The sequence below is a fragment of the Drosophila montana genome, unplaced genomic scaffold (assembly GCF_035044405.1).
Source record: "Drosophila montana isolate Dmon_TW-CO22-7 unplaced genomic scaffold, ASM3504440v1 contig_3468_1, whole genome shotgun sequence".
NCBI classification, from domain to species: domain Eukaryota; kingdom Metazoa; phylum Arthropoda; class Insecta; order Diptera; family Drosophilidae; genus Drosophila; species Drosophila montana.
The window spans coordinates 48,315-70,000 of NW_026998349.1; the positions used below are offsets into that span (position 1 = coordinate 48,315).

Genomic DNA, 21,686 nt, shown 5'->3' on the forward strand with positions numbered 1-21,686 from the left:
TTCAATCGTCTGCATTCGACAAGTTGGGCGGGTTCTCTCCTCTTGTTATTGTTGTTGCCATTTAAGAGGCTTTTCCCTAATTAAAATGAATTGTTATTAAATCAGCTGCAGCAGATAAGAGCAACAATTGCAGCAATTAATGCAAATTTGCGCTCATGTAAAGCATTTTAATTAAAGCCGTGTTTTGTTGCGTTTAATTTTGACATTTTGTGCGATTTTGAAGGTCTTGTCTAACGCCAGGGCCAGCCGCCCCGCTGCGGCAGACCGAAACGACACTAATTGGTAGCACTGTGCACCGGGGAGAGAAATGTACGCGTCGAACTTCTCCGGTTGTCCCGGGCAACCATTTTGCGTTTCACGTTTTCACGTCAGCAAATTGAAATTGAAATGGCGGCACAAAACCGCAGCGGCAAACGGAAACGGCAACGGCAACGGAAGGAAATGCAATACGATGCACATAGCTGCAAATAAGAAATTTCACGGCTCAAGGCGGCGGCGGCAGCATGCCAATTGCAGACACTGTACAAGGTAACTGTACTGAAGGTTGAGGTATTTTGCTGCCGCCCCAACAGGCATATTGATACGGCAGCTGCTGCAGCTGCAGTTGGCATTGACAACTCCTCGACAACATCTGCCCAAATTGGCAACCGCCGGCCAATTAAGAAACTTTCAACTACGTTTAAATTGCATGCCTTTAAATTAAAATAATTTAAAGTAGAGAAAAGCTCAATAAAAAAAAGAATTAATATATGAAATCTTAACAGGCCTCGAACCTGGAAACTTTCGTCTGCCAGGCGAATTCCTTGCCACTGAGCCAGCTCATTAGCCTAACGAAAAACAATACTGAGTGAGAGAGAGACAGAGATAGCATGCAAATTGAGAGAGTGTGAGTAAAGTGATATCATGTTCCTGCTTAAACCAAACAGATTTAAATTACTTAGTTCAGTTGTTAATGTGAATTTGAATCTAAAAATAGTTGCAATTTGACACCATTAGAAAAAGGACTCCAATTTATATTGCTTGCTGTGTAAATATTGTCTTACAATAAATGCGTACAAGCGCGTGCTTGTACATACGTACATATAAACATAGTCAGCCGCTTAGTTCAAATCCGTTATAATTTGCTATTCCTTTTTTCACTCAAATTCTCGCAAGCACAGCTTAGGCAAGCGAAAATACAGGTTGTCTCACTCGCACATATACAAACAGCATGCCACTCTGCTTTTTGGCTCAATGCATAAAACGAAAGCCGCTTCAGTTCTGATCGAGCACCGAAATAAACATTAATTGTGTTTTCATTGACAAGCAATATTTGTCTGCTACAGTGTCTTATACGTTAACTCTTATACATACATATAACTCTCATACACACACACATACACTTCTTTTATCTCGCACTCAAAGTGCTCTTTGTGTGCTTTTCGATTAACTACCATGTCAGCTGCATATTAAATCCATGGACACACTGCATATGTAGAGTAGAGAACTTGCCTTGTGTCCTCTCTCTCTCTCTCTCTCCCTCTCTGCCTGGCTGTACAGTTATTTTCTGTATTTCGAGCCAGGGCAAAGCTAGGCACAATTGTTCACGTGTCAGTTACATTTTGCAATGTAACCAGCACTAAGAAGAAGTAGCAGCAGAAGAAGAGGACAGAGAGGTGGAGAAGGGCAAGAGGTGAGCCAGAGGTTCAGTTATGTTAGCATTCAGGTGCATATGACAACTTTGGTAATTAAGGAATTATGTCATGCGCACCTTTGCGCTTGCCTGGCAAAGAGTTTCCACCTAAATCTGCTGTGCGTATGCGTGCATCTGTGTGCGGCCATCTGTGTGTGTGTGTGTCTGTGTGTGTGTTTGCTTATTTTTGATAGCTTTTTGGTTGCCTTGGCAGCGTTGCTTTGTGCAGATTTGTTTGCATATTGCAATTGCAATTGGCATTTAATTTTAAAAGTTTCCCGCAAGCATTTCGCAATCACATTTATCACAATTTTCACATTTGACTCTGGCAAAACTAAACCAAAATCCATGTGACCATGAAAAAAAAAAAAAAAAGAGGATAACCAAATAGTTGCGTTGTCAACAAGCTGATTTAATGGATGGAGCTGGGCACTCTTTTTTTTTTCTTCTGGTTAAATGTCAGGCACAGTTCAAAGTGCACGGATTAAAACAAAAAAAAAAAGCAGAAAAAAAAGACAACAACAGAAAGCAAATTGAAATACGTATTGAGCTGCAAAATGCCCAAAACTTTTCATGGCCTTTCGCCCGACACACACACACATACGCACACATACGCACACACACACACACACACTGTAAACTACCGCAAAAATGATAATAAAATACGTGTCCGGGTGCCTGGTGCTATCCGTGAACGCTTCACTGCTGTCATTGTGCGGGGGAGGTGGGTAGCCGGGGGGGGGGGGGGGGGGGGGGAGGGGTGCACTATAACGCAAAATCATCATTAAAAACAAAACGAGTCAGAGTCGTCTAGGCGAGTGTGCCTGACCAAGCGATACCCTGTATTTTGAGAACAAAAAGAAAGGCGAATTGAACTTTCTTGAGCTGAGCATGAAATTATTTCAAGAACTTTTTACAAGTTTAAGATTCATTTAGACAAAACTCAATCTAAGTTTTTCTTTGAGGAAATGCTGTGCTTAGCCAAGCTTAACTTTCTCTTCGCAGATTTATCGAAAATCCTTACCAATTATTTAGTAAAAGCCCCTCTTAACCATTTAATAGCTGCGGGGTATTGAGTTAAAAACAAAAAAAAAAAGGGCAAACTATGTGTGTGGGAGTTCGGAGAAAACAAGTTAACGCTCCTCTCGCATGGACAGCTGCCACAGCGTGCGTATCTGGCCGAGTCAGGTTAATGAAAAACGTGGACATGTTAGCTGAAAGTTGTTGCCATCAATGCAAACGGACGGGTGTTCAAAGGGGGGTTGAGGGGGGGATGGGGAGGGGTGTACTGATGCAGACGATGGTGCTCGGGCTGGCCCTTTTTTAGGCCATGCAAAGTGCAAAATGTTGTCAACACTTTAAAATTGAACGCACGCTATTAAATATTGAACATCTATGTTTAATCGATGCAGAACACATAGTTTTTACCATATGCAAGAGTTTTAATCAGGGCTGCAAAGTCAAAAAAGAAATTATCGACCTATCGGTTCGCGGTTTGAACCAACTCCAGCTAAACAAATGGTTTAGTTTGTGGTTCGCATGTTAATTGGGAAACTGGTTTCTTTTTAGGTTAGGTTCGTGCTAAGAATTAAATGGAAGTTCCGAATTTGAACTGGTTCGAGCTGGCTATCGTTTTATCGGCTCACGGTTCGAAGTAGGTTCGCACCTTGAGGCAATGGTTCACTTTGTGGTTCGTGAGTTATTTGGGGAACTGGTTTATTTTTAGGTTAGGTTTGTGTTAAACATTAAATGGAAATTTATCTTGTGAACTGATTCGAAATGGTTATCGGTTTATCGATTCACAGTGCGAACCAACACCTTGCCTTTACGCTCGATTCGTGCAGCGGAACCAATTCTGTTCTGTTTGTGGATGCTATTTGGGGAACTGGTTTCTATTTAGGTTAGGTTTGTGTTGGTTATCGGTTTATTGGTTCACAGCGAACTGGTTCCGTTCAATAACAACTTACAGCCTCAAAGCTCGAGTCGGATTTGCTCGTTCCTTGCAACAAAGTATATTTGATTATTTGGTTTGTGGCTTTTAGTTTAATTTATTTGATTAGTTGTTGCTCGTCGTGGCCCTATTAACATTTCCTTTGCAAGTACTCGTCGTCTGTCAATATTGGCCACAAAAGCCACAAAATTGTAATGAAATTCCGTCAGAGACGAATTTGAGCCAACGTTGACAGGGCACTTGTCCATTCGAGAGGCTCTTTTGCAGCTAATTGTAAGCCTATCATCAGTTACTATCTTTCATTCGACATTCGACATTCGACAGTCGACAGTCGGCATTGCGGCTAGTCGCACAATATTTTGCCAGGGAGGGTTACGCACCAGACCAGACCAGACCAGATTCCGGGGGGGAAACTGTTCCCAGCTGCAACCGGCCAGAGAAAAGCCGAGCCGAGTTGTTGCCAGGCTACGCATCAAGGACGGGCTGAGAGCCTTTCCAGCCTTGTCAGCAGCTCAAATTACCTGCTGACTGTGCGTGTGTGTGTGTGTGTGTGTGCTTTGTTTTGAGTCTGAGGTTAGCTCAATTTACTGGCAGTTGTGCGCCTGGTTTCCGGCTGTTTGCATTAATAACAAAACTCGTTGTAAAATTTAATTTTACAAATACAAGTGTGGTCAGTTAAGATTTTAGATTGCGATACAAAAGAATTACACATATACCCTATTTTAGTCGACTTGCACACGAGTGGAATATGGGTGGAATAAGGGATTTTCGTAAGATTTTAAGGTATTGTGGTGAAACATGGCTGCTATAAAAGCAGAGTATTAATTTATAGCTGTATGTAACTAATGCTTGCGTCGAGGGTTTTAGTCTTAATTTAGTCTTACAACATTTGCGAGAATTCAAAATCAATATATATTTGAAATTTTCAGAAATAGAGAAATTTAAAAAAATTTCTAAGATTCAAAAACTATCTTAGCCAGTGGAAGCTTCATATACTTGCCTGATAATTGGAGAGGCTTATATGAGCGAGTGCCTCAGGAAATGCAGCCACAAAACGCATTTTCCGAGACACACGCAACTTGGCCAAATTGAACTGTCAAACGGCCCAAAGACAGTTTGGCAACGCAATTGGTAGCAATTGCTGCGAACATGTCCTGGCCAACATTTCCAGCGAGGGGAGGCAGCTTATGGGAAATTAAACTGAAAGCGCTGGTGCGAGTCCTGGCTTTAGCCAAGCCAAAGCCTGTTGTGCCATAAATAAGAGCAATAGTTGCGACAAAAGCTCTGGTGCAAGTCCTGGCTTTAGCCGAGGCAAATGCTGCCGTGTCATAAGTACGTGCAGTGGTTTCAGCAAGCTTTGGTGCAAGTCCCGGCTTAAGCCGAGACAAATTGTTTTGATACCATAAGCTCTGGTGCCTGTCCTGACTTTAGCGTGGACACTGTCTGCTTTGCCATAAAAACGCGCCCCACGCTGGCGCCTGCGCCGGCAACAACGGGAAGTTTTGTTTTCGTTGCAAGCGGTGCCTGCAACATGTTGTGTTTTGAATGCTGTGCGGCAAACAGTTTGGCGGCTTTATAAAAGCAACACGCCAACGAGTCGACAAAACAGTTTACAACTTGTACGCAACGCGCGCGCTTCGCCTGCTGCATGCCACAAACGAATAGATAAGCAGACGAAGAATATTTGTAGGGCTAGCCTCTGTGTGTGCCTAGGCTAGAGTACGCGCCCCTCTACAGTCAAACAAACATACATATAGATAGATAGATATATACGTGTGTCAGTGACGATAAATCAGCCGCTTAATCAATCTCACGTGCCAGCGCGCAGTTGACCTTTCGCCTTTGGCCCGGCGCCGGCGGCTTTAGTTACCGTTACAGTTACCGCTACAGTTACCGTTACCGCTACCAGTTACCGTTACAGTTACAGTGTTTTACAGCTTTGGTGATTAAGTATACGCCAGGTAAGCCGCCGCACGAAATAACTAAATCTCTTTGACCTACTAAGCGACAAAAACAATGTGTATGTGCGTGTGTGTGTGCGTGTGTGGCTCAGCCTGGCCGTGAGCTGTCGTGCATTTTACGAGCGCATTAAAGCATAAACAACAACAAAAGAGCAACAACAACAATCGCAAAGCCTAGCACGTCCTGCAAGTGGCCAGGTGAAGCGTTTTTAAGGACACTTAATTCAAATTGTGTTTTCAATTGCCCGCTCGCTCCCCTCCCACCCTCTCCTCTCCTGTCCTAGTTGTGCAGGCGCCTGCAAATCTGCTTCAAATGCCTAATGAAAATTTATCGTAAGCGCATTAAATTTGTTGCCGGCACAAGTTTTGTGCCTTTTTTTTTGGTTTGGCACTCGAAAATCGAATGCTGCTGTTCCCAATGCTGCTCCCACTGCTGCTCCCACTGCTGCTCCCACTGCTGTATTCCCTGTTGTTCCCATAGCTGCTCCCACTGCTGCTCGCTCTCCCCTGTGCCAGCTGCCGCCAGGGGGCGTTCATATAAAGCTAAAGCGCCATGTTATGCATTTTTATTATGCTCGCACATGGCAACCCCCCCCCCCCCCCTCCTCTCACCATCTCCCACCCATACAAAAAAAGGGAGTCTGAGTTCTTTTTTTTTGCGGATTGGTAGTGCCTCAGGCCTTGAAGCATGTTTTCAAGTCTACAATAAATTCTAAAATTGTCAAATAAATATGAAAAGAAAAATAGAAGAGCAAAAAAATAACACGCACTTGCTGTATTTATGTCCCTTTACAATTTACATTGCCGTTTCTATAATCGGATTTTAATGCTGCACACGAGCTGCGAGCTGCGAGCTGCGAGCTGGGAGCTGGGAGCTCAGAGTTTCTATTAAAGGATGTAGTTATTTGTCAAAGAAAAGCTTTAATTCAAGCTATTTTAATGGCATACAATGGGATAGCGCCTTGAGGGGCTCTTAGAATTTGTGGCTTCCTCTTTGAATCCATTCGTAAACCAATTTATCTAGAATTCCATATTCTGGCAATTGCAATTTAACTTGGCGCAAAATTAAGTTCATTTCCTTGCTTACTCAAGAAGTTTTTATACTTATTTTGAGGAAATCAAAGTTGAGTTTTCTGCAAAATTGATCAATTTACTTATGAAAATAAAAAGCCTACCAATTTTAAGTCTATGAAATTCCCGTGAAATCTGAAACATATGAAAATTTGCTTTTTACAATTATTATTTCCTCTGTTAATTGCTTTCCCTTTCGATGGAAAGTCAATATTTCGACTGGCACAAACTGTTTGCTCTGCAAATATTGTGAATGATGAATTATGAATAATGAATGCTCAAGTTAAAGTCAGCTACATGGATTTAGCCTAGCTTTAACTGAGCCCCAAGGAGAACTCGACAGGCTTTTCAACTTATTGACTGAGCGCCCGCCCGTTCACAATGTGTGCCACAAACAAAAAGATATAAAAGGCAAGGAACAAAGAAAAAAAATCACAACGGCTTAGCCAAGACACTCACCTGTCGAGCCACACTCCCACACACACACACACACGCACGCATGCACACGCACACTCATAAATACCCAGTCATGTGTTTATGGTAGATTAAACGTTCTGCTGCCAACTGCAAATGGGGAATAACAAGCACATTCGCACACACACGCACACACGCACACGCACACACAGAAATAGGCACACACATAGCTTAGCATGTGGCACGCCTGCCGCCGGCTGATATTCTTCCATTTTCATACTCTGTTTACGAACTGAATGAGATTATATTAGTTTTAATGTTCTGCCTATTTGCCTGCCTGCCAGCCTGAAAGCCCTTTTTCATTGTTATTTTAAGTTTAAGCATATGAAAATATGCTGCTATTTGCCACGCCCATCATCATGTTCGGTGTGTCCAGTCTTTTTATATGAGTTTAGTTTGGTATTTTCTTCGTCTAGTTTTCGTTTGTTACAAATGGGACACCAAAAGCGCCATCTTTTGAGATGCTGCACTTTAATTATCATCGATCACTTGGTATGCCAAAAAAATAACAAGAAATGTTATATCGCCATGTTGTCTACAGTTAATAATTAGACTTTGCGTCTGGGTTTGAACTTGACTATAATTTAGCCAAGTTGCACAATTTCCCCAATAGGGAGCTCTACGATCTTTTAAAAGTAGGTATGCCCAGCTATTTACAGAGTATGACGCAGTAGGCTGCAGTTGACAGCTGCTGCTGCTCTCTTTTTTGTATATTTATTTCTTGTTTTTTATATATCTTTGAGTACGCATCTCATTTGCAGGCGCTGGGAGAAGACAGCTGCTCCTTTCGCAGTGATAATCAAGTCTAGACCGGAGATGCTTCTATTGCGGCACTTAGTTAACTTAGTTATATATCCGGCCAAGAGAGCAGCTGCTCTAGTCGTATACAAATTTAATTTAGACTCGCATTAAAGTTGTCATTGACAGTTATTAAAGATGCGACCACGCCTCATTTGTCATAGACAAAGGACAACTGTGTGCGTGTGTGTGTGTGTGTGTGTGTGCCTGTATGTGCCATTAATTATATTTGTGGCATCCACTCGGAATTGATAAAGCCTGTGTTTGACGCTGGACATTTTATTGTGGCCAGTCCAGCAGCAAGAACTGGACACATTTCCGCAACCTGAAGCTGGTAATTAATTGCAGTTGGCAGCAGCCAGCAGCCAGCAGCTTCTAATGCAGCTAATGAAGCTGCCCCCAAAAGGGCTTCGGTTTATTAATGAATCACGTCCGCTGAGTCACAGCCAAATACCCAAATACCCTATAGAATATTGCTGGCTGCAAATGAGCTTAACGTTCGCACACAATTTGCATATTACGCATACGCCGCGTGGCAGCTGCAGGTAAAGTAAAAAGAAAGGAAGGGAATTGCAATGCTTATGCAAAGTGCAAAGTGCAAATTGAAAAGGAAAGAAAACACAATCAAAAATGTTCAGCTCACAATATTTTTTTTTATTACTTTTATTTTCATGCGAATTAAAAGCACATAAAAGGTTCAACAAGGGCCGCCTACTTTAGTCTCTCAATGGCGACGCGCTCAAGCGTTTAAATGCTAGACAGAATCACACACACACACACAGCGCCCTCTGTGGGGCGGTCTCTTATGTGTGCACGCCCTAATGCGCCCATTTCCACTTACTTTAATAGTTTTTGTTCATTTTGGGCAGCACTTGGTAGGCAGCTGTTGGCCACACTCAGGCAGCGCGCAGTGCTGCTCAGTGCTGCCCAGCCGATGGCTTCATTGAAATCTCAAACAAAACACGCGCACACACACACACACACACACACGCACACATAGAGAGGCTGTTGTGTTTATGGCTGAAGCTGACGGTTTGAGCGCTTTTGTGGTCGCATTTGCCCTAAACAGGCATTGATTAAAATGCCACAAACATTTCATTGCTTGAGTTTACATTTTGAGTGAGCGTGTGTGCAAAGGTATTTGTGTGCATTAGTGTGTGTGTGTGTGTTCGTCTAATGGTCAGGCACACTTTTAAGCTTTTTCTTTTGTTTCTAAGCCAACAGTTTAATGAAATTTACAGTGTGCCCATGAGATTTGTCAACAACTTTGCCAACAGCCTGTGTGCGAGTGTGTGCGAGTGTGTGTGTGTGTGAGTGTGCGCGCCTTTTGATGGCACTTAATGACTACATAATGTTCATTTTCAGCTAGCTCGGGCACATTCCTGGAATGTGGGCCAGGCGAAAAGCAAACAGAAATTGTATTTTATTAAAAGCAATTTCAACTTGGCGACAAATGTCCACTTGCCCAAGGCAGGGAGAGAGAGAGGGAGGGGGGGAAACAGGCAAAAAGTGGTTTGAAGCACGTCTTTCAACTTGATATTATAATGGGCATAGTTAACAGAGAGAGAGAGAGAGAGTGAGAGAGAGAGAGAGTGAGAGAGAGAGTGAGAGAGAGAGGGAGAGAGAGAGTATATAAATTATGTATGCCCCAAATGCATGAGGACAATTTGTGTAATTGCGCAAAAAAGATGCGTGTTTTTCAATTTGAAACAGGAAACGCACACACGCACACACGCACACACACACACACACACGCACACAGAGAGATATTGAGATAATGGCGAAACTGAGCGCATGTTGAAATGATAAAGTGCTTGGAAATGCAGCTGACAGCGTGCAACCTAATTAACGGGACCCGCCGCTGCGCGCGCTGCTCATTAACAATGCATTTGCAACACGAACCGTTTATAATTTGATAATACGGACCGTTGCACGGGGCGATGCTTCGGCTCTCTATTTGCACTCCATCAAGTGGAAAATCAAAACTAAAATCACTAAGAAAATGCCAGTCGAGTGTTAACGACCGATCAATACTCTGTAAAAAGAAAAAAACTAAAGTTGTAAACAGTTGCAAATGCGAGCTGCTTGATCAACGAGCTGTTGACTCTACAACTGTAACTGCAAGACAGTGGCTGTTAAACTGTTAACAAACTGTGAAGCTAGATTTTATATGGCTCCATCTTTTGAGTAGTTCGACAATCAAGTTATGTGACTCTGGGCTTCAAATTGTCAGAGCTTTAGATATTTGCCGCCTAGTGGGCGTGGTCATAAATCTGTATGGTTTCGATCTTATCTAGTATTTATAAGTGTAGCAGGATAATCACACATAGCAACATAGATTTACATTCATACATATGTATATCACTCAGTCCCATTTAACATTGTCATTCACACAGTTTAACATAAGCCTTAACATTATCACGATATATAACATTATTGTCAACGAGAGAGTTCAGTTCTGTATCGCAGGACGAACAATAAAGAAGTAAAGAGAACTACGCTGTGTCTGATTTGCTATTCGGTAGAATAACAGTAAAGCCTTCCACATAAGGAATATATATATTAAGTCTAGAGGCTCTTGACTAAATAATTCCATAGCCATATGCTTTATTGTCGCTTGAAGAACAGAGCATAAGCTTGCATAGAGCAGCTGTCTAGTTCTAAGTCTTTCCCTCTCTCTCTCTCTCTCCCTCTCTCTCTCTCACTCTTTCTCTTGCATGCTGCACAATGCACTGTGGCAAACACTGCCCTGCCACAAGCTGTCCACTCGCATCTGGCGGCAGTCGAATGTCGTTTTCTATTGGCAGTTTTAATAAGGAAGCATTGGCCAACTGAACTGCCGGCTCATGCTTGACTGCCCACTGCCAGCAGTAGCAGTAGCAGTAGCTGTGGCAGTAGCAGTAGCTGTAGCTGTGGCAGTAGCAGCAGCAGTGACGATGACATGGCCGTGGCGGCCAACTAACTTGGCTTTAACAGGCCGCAAACACAGCGCCAACTTTTGCCCGTCCCCTCGTTCTGTTGTTTGTCGCAGCTAAACTTTGTTTTTTGTTCACATTAAAAGAGGGTAAATGGGGCATTTTAGGCTTGTGACGGAGCTTGTGACATTACAGGGTATTGGCAAGTCGAGCAGTCACGACTCTAGCAAAGTGTGTAAAAAATTACAAAGAACAACAATGAAAAACGCGCCATATGCTCCGGCAAGCTAGTCAACCAGACATAGCACACACACACAATACCCTGTAATCATTAGAAATAGTTGTAGAGGGTATATTGTAGCTGTGCTTATGAATGTGACAGCTTCTACACGAAAGGAATTAAAGATTGATAGAAGAGCTTATAAAAGCTAGACGCAAGTAAATGAGAAGGGAATATTTAAATAATAAATTGTATGTATATTAAATACCCTATATGAAATACCCTATATTAAATATTCTTTTGTAAATACCCTAAATTAAATACCCCTTCATAGATACCCTATAAAAGCACTGCGAATTTTCAAACGCTCGAACAATAAACAAAGTTATTGAAGAATGAACGTTGAAGTATTTTTTTTTCAACAAGGTCGAAGCACAGCGGCAGCTGGGCACAGGGTATTGCCTAGTCGCGCACTCTCGACTAGCATTCACTAACTGGTTGCTGTTGTTGTTGTTGTTGCTTTTGTTGTTGTTTAGCTATTGGCAATCTCTGCTTAACTTCCGCTGCCAAAACACAGAGCTCAAACCTCGGCGTGCTGCGATTTTCTTTCATTTTTTTCGCAGCCTTTTTTTATTTTTATTTTTCTCATTTTTTTTTTTGTTTTTTTTTTAGCTGGAATTGCCAGCGCAATCAATAAGTTCGCATATCCGCGATGCAAAAGTGGTTGAATGAAATACGAAAAGTTTTTTTCTAATATGAAAGTGAAGCGCTCGAAAGTAGGCAACGAATTTGGCGGCATTATTAAAGCAGCCCATTAATGAAACGCCTTTAAACGTGGCCCGGTTTTGGCTGCGAGCTGCGAGGTGGCCAAAGTCTTTGGCTTAAACGCAAAACAAATCGTTTTGGGCATTTTGCAGCCGTTTGCAGTTATTTATGGCCCATTGCAGGACAATTCTGAAAGACAATTTAAAATATTGTCAAAGAGTTCAAATGGACGCATAATCCATGCCTCAGCCGGATTCCTAAGCCGTTCGTGATTGCGTTTGAATAATAAAGTACGCATAGCTGCGTACGATTAATACACTTACAGAGTGTACATTCATAATCATGAATATATGTATATAACAAACAAGCAAGAGGTTCTAGTCGGGAGCTACCGACTAGAGGATACCCTGAACCCTCTTCTTCCAACAGGCGATAGGTATAAAATGAAAGATACTTGATATATCTATATACTATTCTAGAAACTACATGTCAAGTTTGGTGACTCTAGCTCATATTATTTGACGAAATTGCTCAAAAAACAGGATTTCGATATCGATTTTTATCGATTACTTGGAAACGGGGCAAGTTTTCGATTATCTGAAACAAACTCGATCTGCATGAGCACTAGGAGGACCTACAGCCAAAATTTCAATACTCTAGCTCTTATAGGTTACGAGATCCTTGCGTTCATACATACGGACCGACGGACAGACGGACATGGCTAGATCCACTCGGCTGTTGATGCTGATCAAGAATATATATACTTTATGGGGTCGCAGATGCTTCCTTCTGCCTGTTACACACATTTGCACACATACATTATACCCTTTTTATCCATTTTTAATGGGTTCAGGGTATGAAAAGCCTGCAAATGCAGACCTTAAACCTGATAAGCTTACTAAACACTGCTTAATAGTATTGGAAAAAGACGTCAGCGAACCAAGGCGCTGGTTCAAACCCCCAAAAAAATGTTTATCTGCCTTTGCAGCTCTAAAAATACGATTTGAAATCAGGAAAGAGTCTTCCCGTCATGGACTTACCCTCTAGCCCCAAATCAAAGCAAATGCCTGAACTTATCTAAATTCAGTGCGTAAAGTGCCTTAATCAGAGTCTGTTCTCGTGCGGAAATCCAAATGAGATTTAATGCATGTGCCGCTGCTTCAATATTTGTGCAAGTCGCAAGCAAACAAATGCTTTTTTCCGTTTTCATATTGAATTCACGTTCAAATTGGCCCCCAACAAATGGCCTGGATGAGGTGACAATCTGTAGAGCAAGAGGATAAGAACAACTGTTGTCGCATAGATGCTAACGATTACTCTAATAAGTATTATCATAATCGTGATTGTGATCGTGATTGTGATTGTGATTGTGATTGTGATTGTGATGACTGTCATCAGCGGCTCATCAGCGCAGAGGTTGAGGTTGAGGCCAAAAATCTCTTTATAATCGTCTTGGCTCTGTTTTTACTCGGGGGTCGAGGGGTCAGCTGGCCTGGCATAGGCCCATACTTATTTCATTTTTTATTTGTTGGCATTTCGCAATTTATTTTATATATATACATCTCTTGCTCGAAACGCGACAGCGACTTTGCTTTTACTTTGTCCGCAGTTGTTGTCCTTGTTGTTGTCCTTGTTGTTGTCCTTGTTGCTGCGGCCAACTGTTTGCTCGTCCTGTTACAGGACTCACTCCCCCTCCCTCCCTCCGTCCCTCCCTCCGTCCGTCCGTCCGTCCGTCCGTCCGTCTGTCTATTTGCGTGGCGCTCTGTCAACGCCCCCGGCTGGCGTGCTGCTCTTTTCCGGTCTGCACTTTGAGAAATTTTCCCCAACGCTTTTCATTTCAACTGAATGTTCAAGAGAATTCAATTAATATGTATATCGCTGTCTGTTATCTTGTATATCAAGCATTTACAGGGTATTTGTTTTCTTTCATAATCCCCCAAAGCCAAGCCAAGTGACAGCTACAGGGTATTATCTGTGCTGTATGTTCATTTGAATGCAATCAAACAGAGTCAAGCTTCAAGTCCTTAATATTATTATTAGCTAGATGAAAGAGCACACTTGAATATTTCCAGGAATATTCCGCTGAAGTTCAGAAGAAATTTCCATATAATCAAATCCATTTGAAGTCCAAGAATTTCGAGTCCAATATGCAGCTCAGAAGAATTATTTTCGTTCAATCGAATATAAAGTCCAAGAATATCAAGTCCAATGTACAAAATATTGTTTGTTATGTCAATCGAAGGAATTGTTATCTTTAATAAATATATTACCAATTTGAATATTTCCAGGAATATTGAGAACTCAGCAAAACATGTTTTATTCCAATAATCAAAGAATATAAAGTCTAAGATATTAGCTGTACTTTGAGATAACATAAACCTTAAAAATTTCCAGAAACATTTCTGTTAAGTTCCGAAAATGAATCAATCACAAGAACTTGTTCTATTTAACAAGTTACCGAGTATTATTTGTAAATTATTTCAATCAAATTATAATCTTCAATAAATATATTACTTATTTAAGAGCAAAGTTATTTGAATATTTTCCAAGAATATTCGCTTGCAGCTCAGAAGAACTTTCTTTTATTCCATGTAGAAATCAAACGAATACAAAGTCCAAGAATTCTGGAAAAACTTTTTGTGTTATTTGTGATTTATGTCAATCAAAGGGATTGTCATTTTCAATAAATAACAAATATATTACTTATTGGCACAACTAATTGAAAATATTTCCAGGAACATTCCTATTCTCATTCAGGCGAACCTGTTCTATGTCATAAAATGAAAAGATTATGAATTCCTAACGTGAGCCAACCCCTATTATCTGTGATTTATGTCAATCAAATTGATGGTAATCTCCAGATCTTTAATAAATATGTATTACAAAGATAAAAGCACACTTACTTGAACATTTCCAGGGAAATCTCCCATTTGAGTTCCGAAAAGTGAAGTTATTCAGAAGAACTTGTTCATTTTGCATATGTTATATGAATTCCCATTTCCAACGAATGCCAAGTACAGCATATAAGCTGAAATTTACGAGAACCTTAATGCAATCAAACTGATGAAAATCAATAGATCTTTAATAAATTTTATATATATATTATATTATTATATGTTTAAGAGCGTACTCACTTTTGTTTGCCGAAAAGTGAAGGATTCAAAAGAACTTTGCCAATTTCGGTAATTTTGCCGCTCGTTGCACTCCTCTGTTCCCGTTCCCGTTCCCGTTGCTGTTCCCATTCCCATTTCTGTTCCAATTTCTGTTTCTGTTTCTGTTTCTGTCTCTGGTCACATCTTATCCGTCCGCCGTTTGTTTCGAGTTGTTCTGCGTTGTTGTTGCGTGTGGCCTTTGTAATGCTTGGAATGTTGTTTGTGATTTTCTTGCCATTTTGTTTTTTTTTGTTGTACTTTTTCTTTACTGGATTGGGGGCGTCTTTTTTTTTTGCCTGTTCCTTTTTGTTGCTGGCTCCGCAGAGCACCGTTAAATTCAGTCACGCGTAAAGCGCGCTGCGTGCTTTATGAATTTCTGTGCGCTTCTCTATTACGTCTAGTACTTCGTCTTGCAGCGCCATTTTTATATTTATTTGCGACTTTTGTGTTTAATGGCCAGTGCTGGCAATTCCGCTGCGAAAATTCTGCATTTTCTTAAAACGAGTTTTGTTCTCATTTTTATTTTGGTATTTTTAATTTTAATATAATAATCCTAACAATCCTAATAAGCTAGGCTAACAAATGGCATTAACAACGCACTTTCTTTTACTTTATTTACTACGACTTTCCACGCCGTCTGCTCCACTTAACGATTCTCTCTATACTACTTGTTCGGCTACTGATCTGCTGATCTTGTGTTAATATGCTGTTATTGTGCTGTTATGCTGTTGCTACTCTTCTGTTAGTCTTCTTTTATTCTGATGTTATTCTGTTGTTATACTTATGTTATTCTGCTATTATACTGCTGAAGCTCTTTTGTTAGTATATTGTTGTTCTGCTGTTGTTCTGCTGTTATCGTACTACTGCTCTTCTGTAGTACTATGTTATTCTTATGTTATTCTGCTGTTATACTGCTTCTGCTCTTTTGTAAGTCTATTGCTATTTTTTTCTTATACTGTTGTTGTGCTGCTGTTATACTGTTGCTATACTGCTGCTGCTCTTCTGTAAGTATACTGTTATACTACTGTTCTTCTGTTGTTGTAGTCTCTTCTGTTAGTCTTATGTTCTTCTGTTGTTATACTGTTTCTGCTCTTCTCCTAGTATATTGTTATTCTGTTGCTATACTATTGTTGTTCTGCTGTTCTGTTAGTCTACTTCTTATTCTGCTGTTATTCCTCTGTTACTGTAGATCTGTTACTGTTCGTGCTCAGCCTTTCTCACATCTGAAGACTTAAAGCCGTCATTTGTTTTTATTTAAGAACTTAAGGCTACAATATACCAAACTAAGATACATTTATTTAAATCAAAAGAATGCTAAAGTAAAGAGAAATTCCAAAAATTCTATGAATATTCCAAAAATGCCATTAAGAATAAATCAAATTTCTAGATAGCAAAATGTTAGACATTTCTCAGAGTTTCCTTAAGGGAAATGTAGCTTGCTTTTTTGTTCATATTTTGATGAAACTTACAGCAGAGAGAAGCAAGCAGGGCATACATACATACAATATCCAGCTGCCTCCAGCTGGTGCTTGGGTATTCTGGTTTATTAAGTCTAATTCAATTTTGTGTGAATTTTATTTGTTGCATACATTAGGGCGCACAGAACTGTTTCCGCTTCCGTTTCGCAAGTCTGCAGCTCGGGTTCGTCTTGAGGTGTGCAGATTTTTCCTACTCGTTGTTGTTGCTGCTGCTGCTGCTGTCGTGGCAGTTGTAATTACACACTTAGCAATTTAGAGACTGGTGCTATGAAGTTTTTAATTAAAACTTTGATAAATAAGCTCAATTTATCCGTCAGATATTTGCCATTTAAGTTCAACAAAGGCCAACTCGACGCACGTTCTGCTGCCACGCATTTCTTACACAATGCAGCATTTTCATTTCGAAATTGAAAATGGGTGGAAAAATTAAAGCAACATCAACAGGAACATCTACGCCACGTTACAATCTTTGAAGTTGGCTGAATGAATTTTCCGCTTAATACCCATGTAAATAGAAAATAGAAAATCCATGAATAAATGAATGCCACACAAATTATGATGAATTGTAATTATTGTCTGCCAAACACACACACACACACACTCGCATTTTGAATAATGTGTATTTTTTTTATGAAAATTCGTTTATTTTCTTTAGCTTTGTGGAACATTTTCTTTGCATTCGCCCGCAACTGATTTATGCCCTTGTATGGCTTTTCCTTTTTTTCTCTCAGATCATTTTCCATGCACAGCTCCAAGAAATAATTAGCTAGAAATTTGCAAAACATTTTCATAAACACGCTGCGGGCATGTTAATTATATTATCATTTTTGTCACCCTAAAAAGTATATGGCATATAAACTTGATTCCTATGAGCTACAGAGAAGTTATATGGTCTATCAGTCTCTTCTCTGATTCCTAATGAAACGCGGCATATATACATACCTTTGTTGCTGGTAATTTATGTGTCAGAGTCGTTCAGATCGGACTACTATATCATATAGCTGTCACTTTCTGACAGTCCGTCGATAAGTACTTGTATGAATAACTTTATTATAATTGTATACTGATTAAATGCATCTTAAATATGATAAAAATCTTTTCTGTTAGGGTATTTACGCGTCGGCAACCCAAAAATACAACATTTTCTTTCTGTTTTCGCTTCACTGCGTCCTTTGCAATGTCATAAAATGCAATTTTTAACGCAGTTTCTGTTACATTAAACTCACACACACACCCGCACAGGCGCACACACATACACATCAACATGTGCATTGTATGTGTGTGTGTGTGTGTCGTGTCGTTTGCACACTTGAGCTGTTTACTTTGATAAATGCATGCAAATTTATGAGTGTCATGTCATGCAGCATTTGTCATGCAGCATATTTACATTTATTTCAATTAATCACAAGTGTTTCCATTTGTGTGCCCTTTTTTTTTATTAGCACAAAGTGAATCGAGAGCTGATCAATTTTAATTGCACTCGACACAAATACACACACACACACACACACACATTGAGTGCCCAAAATTACAAAAACACACTCACACATATGCAATTACATGTGCATGCATGTGCCTGTTGTCATGCATGCCAAATTATGAGTGTCATGTCAAGCAACTTTCGTCATGCTTTATATTTACATTCAAGTGTTTCATTTTATATATTTTTTCTCCTTAGCACAAAGTGAATCAAGCGCTGATCAATTTTTATTGCACTTGACACAAATACACACACACTCACACACACACTGTGCAAACACACATGAGTTGCCAAAATTGCAAGTTACACACACACACATGCTGTATAAATGGGCCAAAATTGTGGGAAGTGCAATGCTTGGCGCAAAAACTCGGCGCACTCACATTGGTTTGTGTATGCGATTAACCTACATGCCGGACAAATACACACACAGACAATCACACACACACGCTGGCCAATTGAGCCAGTGTTGAGAAGAAGTTGCGGCTTGTCGAGCTGCTCGCTGGCTTTTGGACTACGTGTGGCATCAGCAAAGGGCACATGTCGAGTGACCATGATAACAATGATGATGATGATGATGATGATGTTGATGATGAAGATGATGATGTGGATGAGGGTTTGCACGCTTCTTGCTTGGACCAAAAGAGACACAAAGCAGCAGCCAGTCAGAATGTCTTCTCGGTACGTGACGCTGCCTTTATCGCTGCCTCTGCCGCCGCCGCTGCCGCTGCCTCTGCCATGGCTTGTGTTTGTGTTTAATTTGTGGCACAGCCGCAGCCGCAGATGTTGACAATCGATGTCGTCATTGCGACGTGACGTGCAACACAAGCCGCACGGAGTCTGATGTCGTGGCAATTGCTAACAACTTGCAGCTGCAACTTGATTGTGCGCCCGATTAAACTCTTGCAATAATTTCCCCATGCTGGCCACGCCCCCGCTTTTGCTGGGCGCTGCGGCATGCCACTAATCCGCTGCGGCAGCGGCGCCCGCACAGTTTGCTGACCTTTTCCATTTGCTGCAGCCGCAGCAGCCCGTGTTGGCCTTTACGCTTCAGTTTGCAATCAAATTTTGTTAGATCTGCGGACCGCAAAGTCAAAGCAACAAATTTCCTTGTCGTAACCTTTTTTTTCGCAATGCCTTTAACAAAAAGGGGAAAGGGAACGGGTATGCTGTCTTATTGGCAATGTATGTAACAGGCGGAAATATATATGTATATAAGAGGTAGATACATCACATTTTGTATGTAGTTTCTCGTACAGATTGTAAATACATCCCAGATTGTAAATACATCCCAGATGGTAAATACATCCCAGATTGTAAATTCATCCCAGATTGTAAATACATCCCAGATTGCAAATACATCCCAGATTGCAAATACATCCCAGATTGTAAAGTCATCCCAGATTGTAAATTCATCCCAGATTATAAATACATCCCAGATTGTAAATACATCTTAGATTGGAAATACATCCCAGATTGTAAATACATTTCAGATTGGAAATACATCCCAGATTGTAAATACATCCCAGATTGGAAATACATCCCAGATTGTAAATACATTCCAGATTGGAAATACATCCCAGATTGGAAATACATCCCAGATTGGAAATACATCCCAGATTGTAAATACATCCCATTTTGTACAGCTCTATCCATTGCTTATTGCTTAGTCGCAGGGTATCTGCAGGCCCGCAATCTGTTTTTCTTCGCAATGCGATTAAATGGGTTGTGTTTGTCCATTTGATGGCATCGATAGCATCTGCAGATCTATTGCCGCATTTGCAGCAAATTTAATTAAAACAATTGCACTCCAATTAGCCAAATGGCTGGCCATATTAGCCAATTCAATTTGGCCAAAAACAACAAAATGGGGCAATGTGCAAAGCTGCTCATCAAGTCGCCAAGTGGAGCAGCTGCATAATGAGTACTCCCAGAAGGAGCCGGAGCAGGAGCAGCAGCAGGAGCAGCACTGCAGCAACCAAGTGTTGGCCAGGCCAAGAACTTCCCTTCCCCCTCTCTCTCTCCCTCTCTCTCCCTCTCTCTCCCTGTGCAACTTTGCTGCTGCTAAATTTAGGTACCTCAACAAAGTTTTTAATAACACTTAAGCCAGCAGATAAAAGCGAAATGCCGGCATCAGAGCAGCAGCAACAGAGGCCACGCCCCATCCCCCCACTCCAAGCCCGCCCCCTACTGTGCCACGCCCTCATATACTCCGGCTCGTCGGCAATTTGCTCTGATTAGTATAAATAAGTAACAGTTAGTGACCCATTTTCTGCACACCATTGAACCAGAAAAAGGCTTTAATGTTGGCGGCCAGGTGCTGCGCGTTTTGGCCACCCCCACCCCCTCTCTTTGTGTTTGTGTGTGTGTGTGTGTGTATCTGTCATGGAGAGCGGCCATTAACAGTTTAACGGCATCGCTTCTGGCCCTGTTTTTAGTCACCGTCTGACGCCAGTTTGTAATCATTAAGCCCAGCTACAACTACAACTACAACTAAGTTGAGCTACAACAACTAAACACACACACAAACTAACACACACACACACGCTTAAATTATGATGCTGTGGCCTGGCGAGCGTCATAAAATAATTTGTTTATTGCTGCGGTTCCCGACTCCATTAAGCGTTCAAATTAATTGCACTTAATTTAGGCCAGAAAGCTTTGCATACTTTTTAGCCAAGCAGCGCCTGTTTGTATGCAACATAAAAGCGGCTTTTATGATTTAAGCGCCGCAAGCGCCACACGGTGCCATCCATAAACACAAAACACAAAACACAAAACACACACACACACTTTAATTAAATGCCCAGAAATCGAACTAATTATACCCCGCAGTTGCATTAGTTGAGTTTAACAGGCAGCTGTGTCTATATCTTGGCTATAGTTAAAACAAGTAAGAGGTTCTAGTCGGGAGCTCCCGACCAGGGGATACCCTGAACCCTTTTCTTCCGACAGGCGATAGGTATAAAATGAAAGATACTTGATATATATATATACTATTCTAGAAGCTACATGTCAAGTTTGGTGACTCTAACTGTTATTATTTACCAGAATTGCTCAAAAAACAGGATTTCGATATCGATTTTTATCGATTACTTGGAAACGGGGCAAGTTATCGAATATCGGAAACAAAATCGAACTGGGCGGGCACTAGAAGGACCTACAGCCAAAATTTCAAGGCTCTAGCTCTTACAGGTTACGAGATCCTTGCGTTCATACAAACGGACCGACAGACGGACAGACAGACGGACATGGCTAGATCGACTCGGCTGTTGATGCTGATTAAGAATATATATACTTTATGGGGTGGGAGATGCTTTCTTCTGCCTGTTACATACATTTGCACAAATACATTATACCCTTTTTATCCATTTTCAACCTTAGTTTGTTAGCTTAAGAGCATATTTTGGTTCAGCTTTAGATCAAATGCAAACCCATTTGCACATAACTTTGCAAAGCGAACTATTTCGAACTCGGACCAACAAACTATTTTTCACTTTGCAGCCCAAACTGGGCGAGTTACACGAACTAATCTAAGCCCGAATAGCTGACGGGATGGAGATGGAGATGGAGATAGAGAGATATGGAGAGAGAGTGAGAAAGAGAGAGAGAGGGAGAGGAGGATAGATAGCTATGGCCCCATTGCATTCATCTAACCATATTCGATAGTTGCCAATGTTGGGCTAGCGAAAAAAAATATAGCCCGCGTCCTGTATATGAAAATATTCACGGCTTGCAATATTTTCAGT

At 41.0% G+C, this 21,686-nt stretch overlaps 1 protein-coding gene across 1 annotated transcript in view; it reads left to right on the forward strand.

The window, feature by feature from the left end:
* The first annotated feature begins 5,377 nt into the window (after positions 1 to 5,377).
* Positions 5,378 to 21,686, forward strand: part of LOC135434957 (GTP-binding protein Di-Ras2) — a 50,110-nt gene continuing 33,801 nt past the window's right edge. The window contains exon 1 of the mRNA XM_064691786.1: positions 5,378 to 5,584. The gene's annotated coding sequence lies outside the window, so the exon portion shown is untranslated. The remainder of the gene's footprint in view (positions 5,585 to 21,686) is intronic.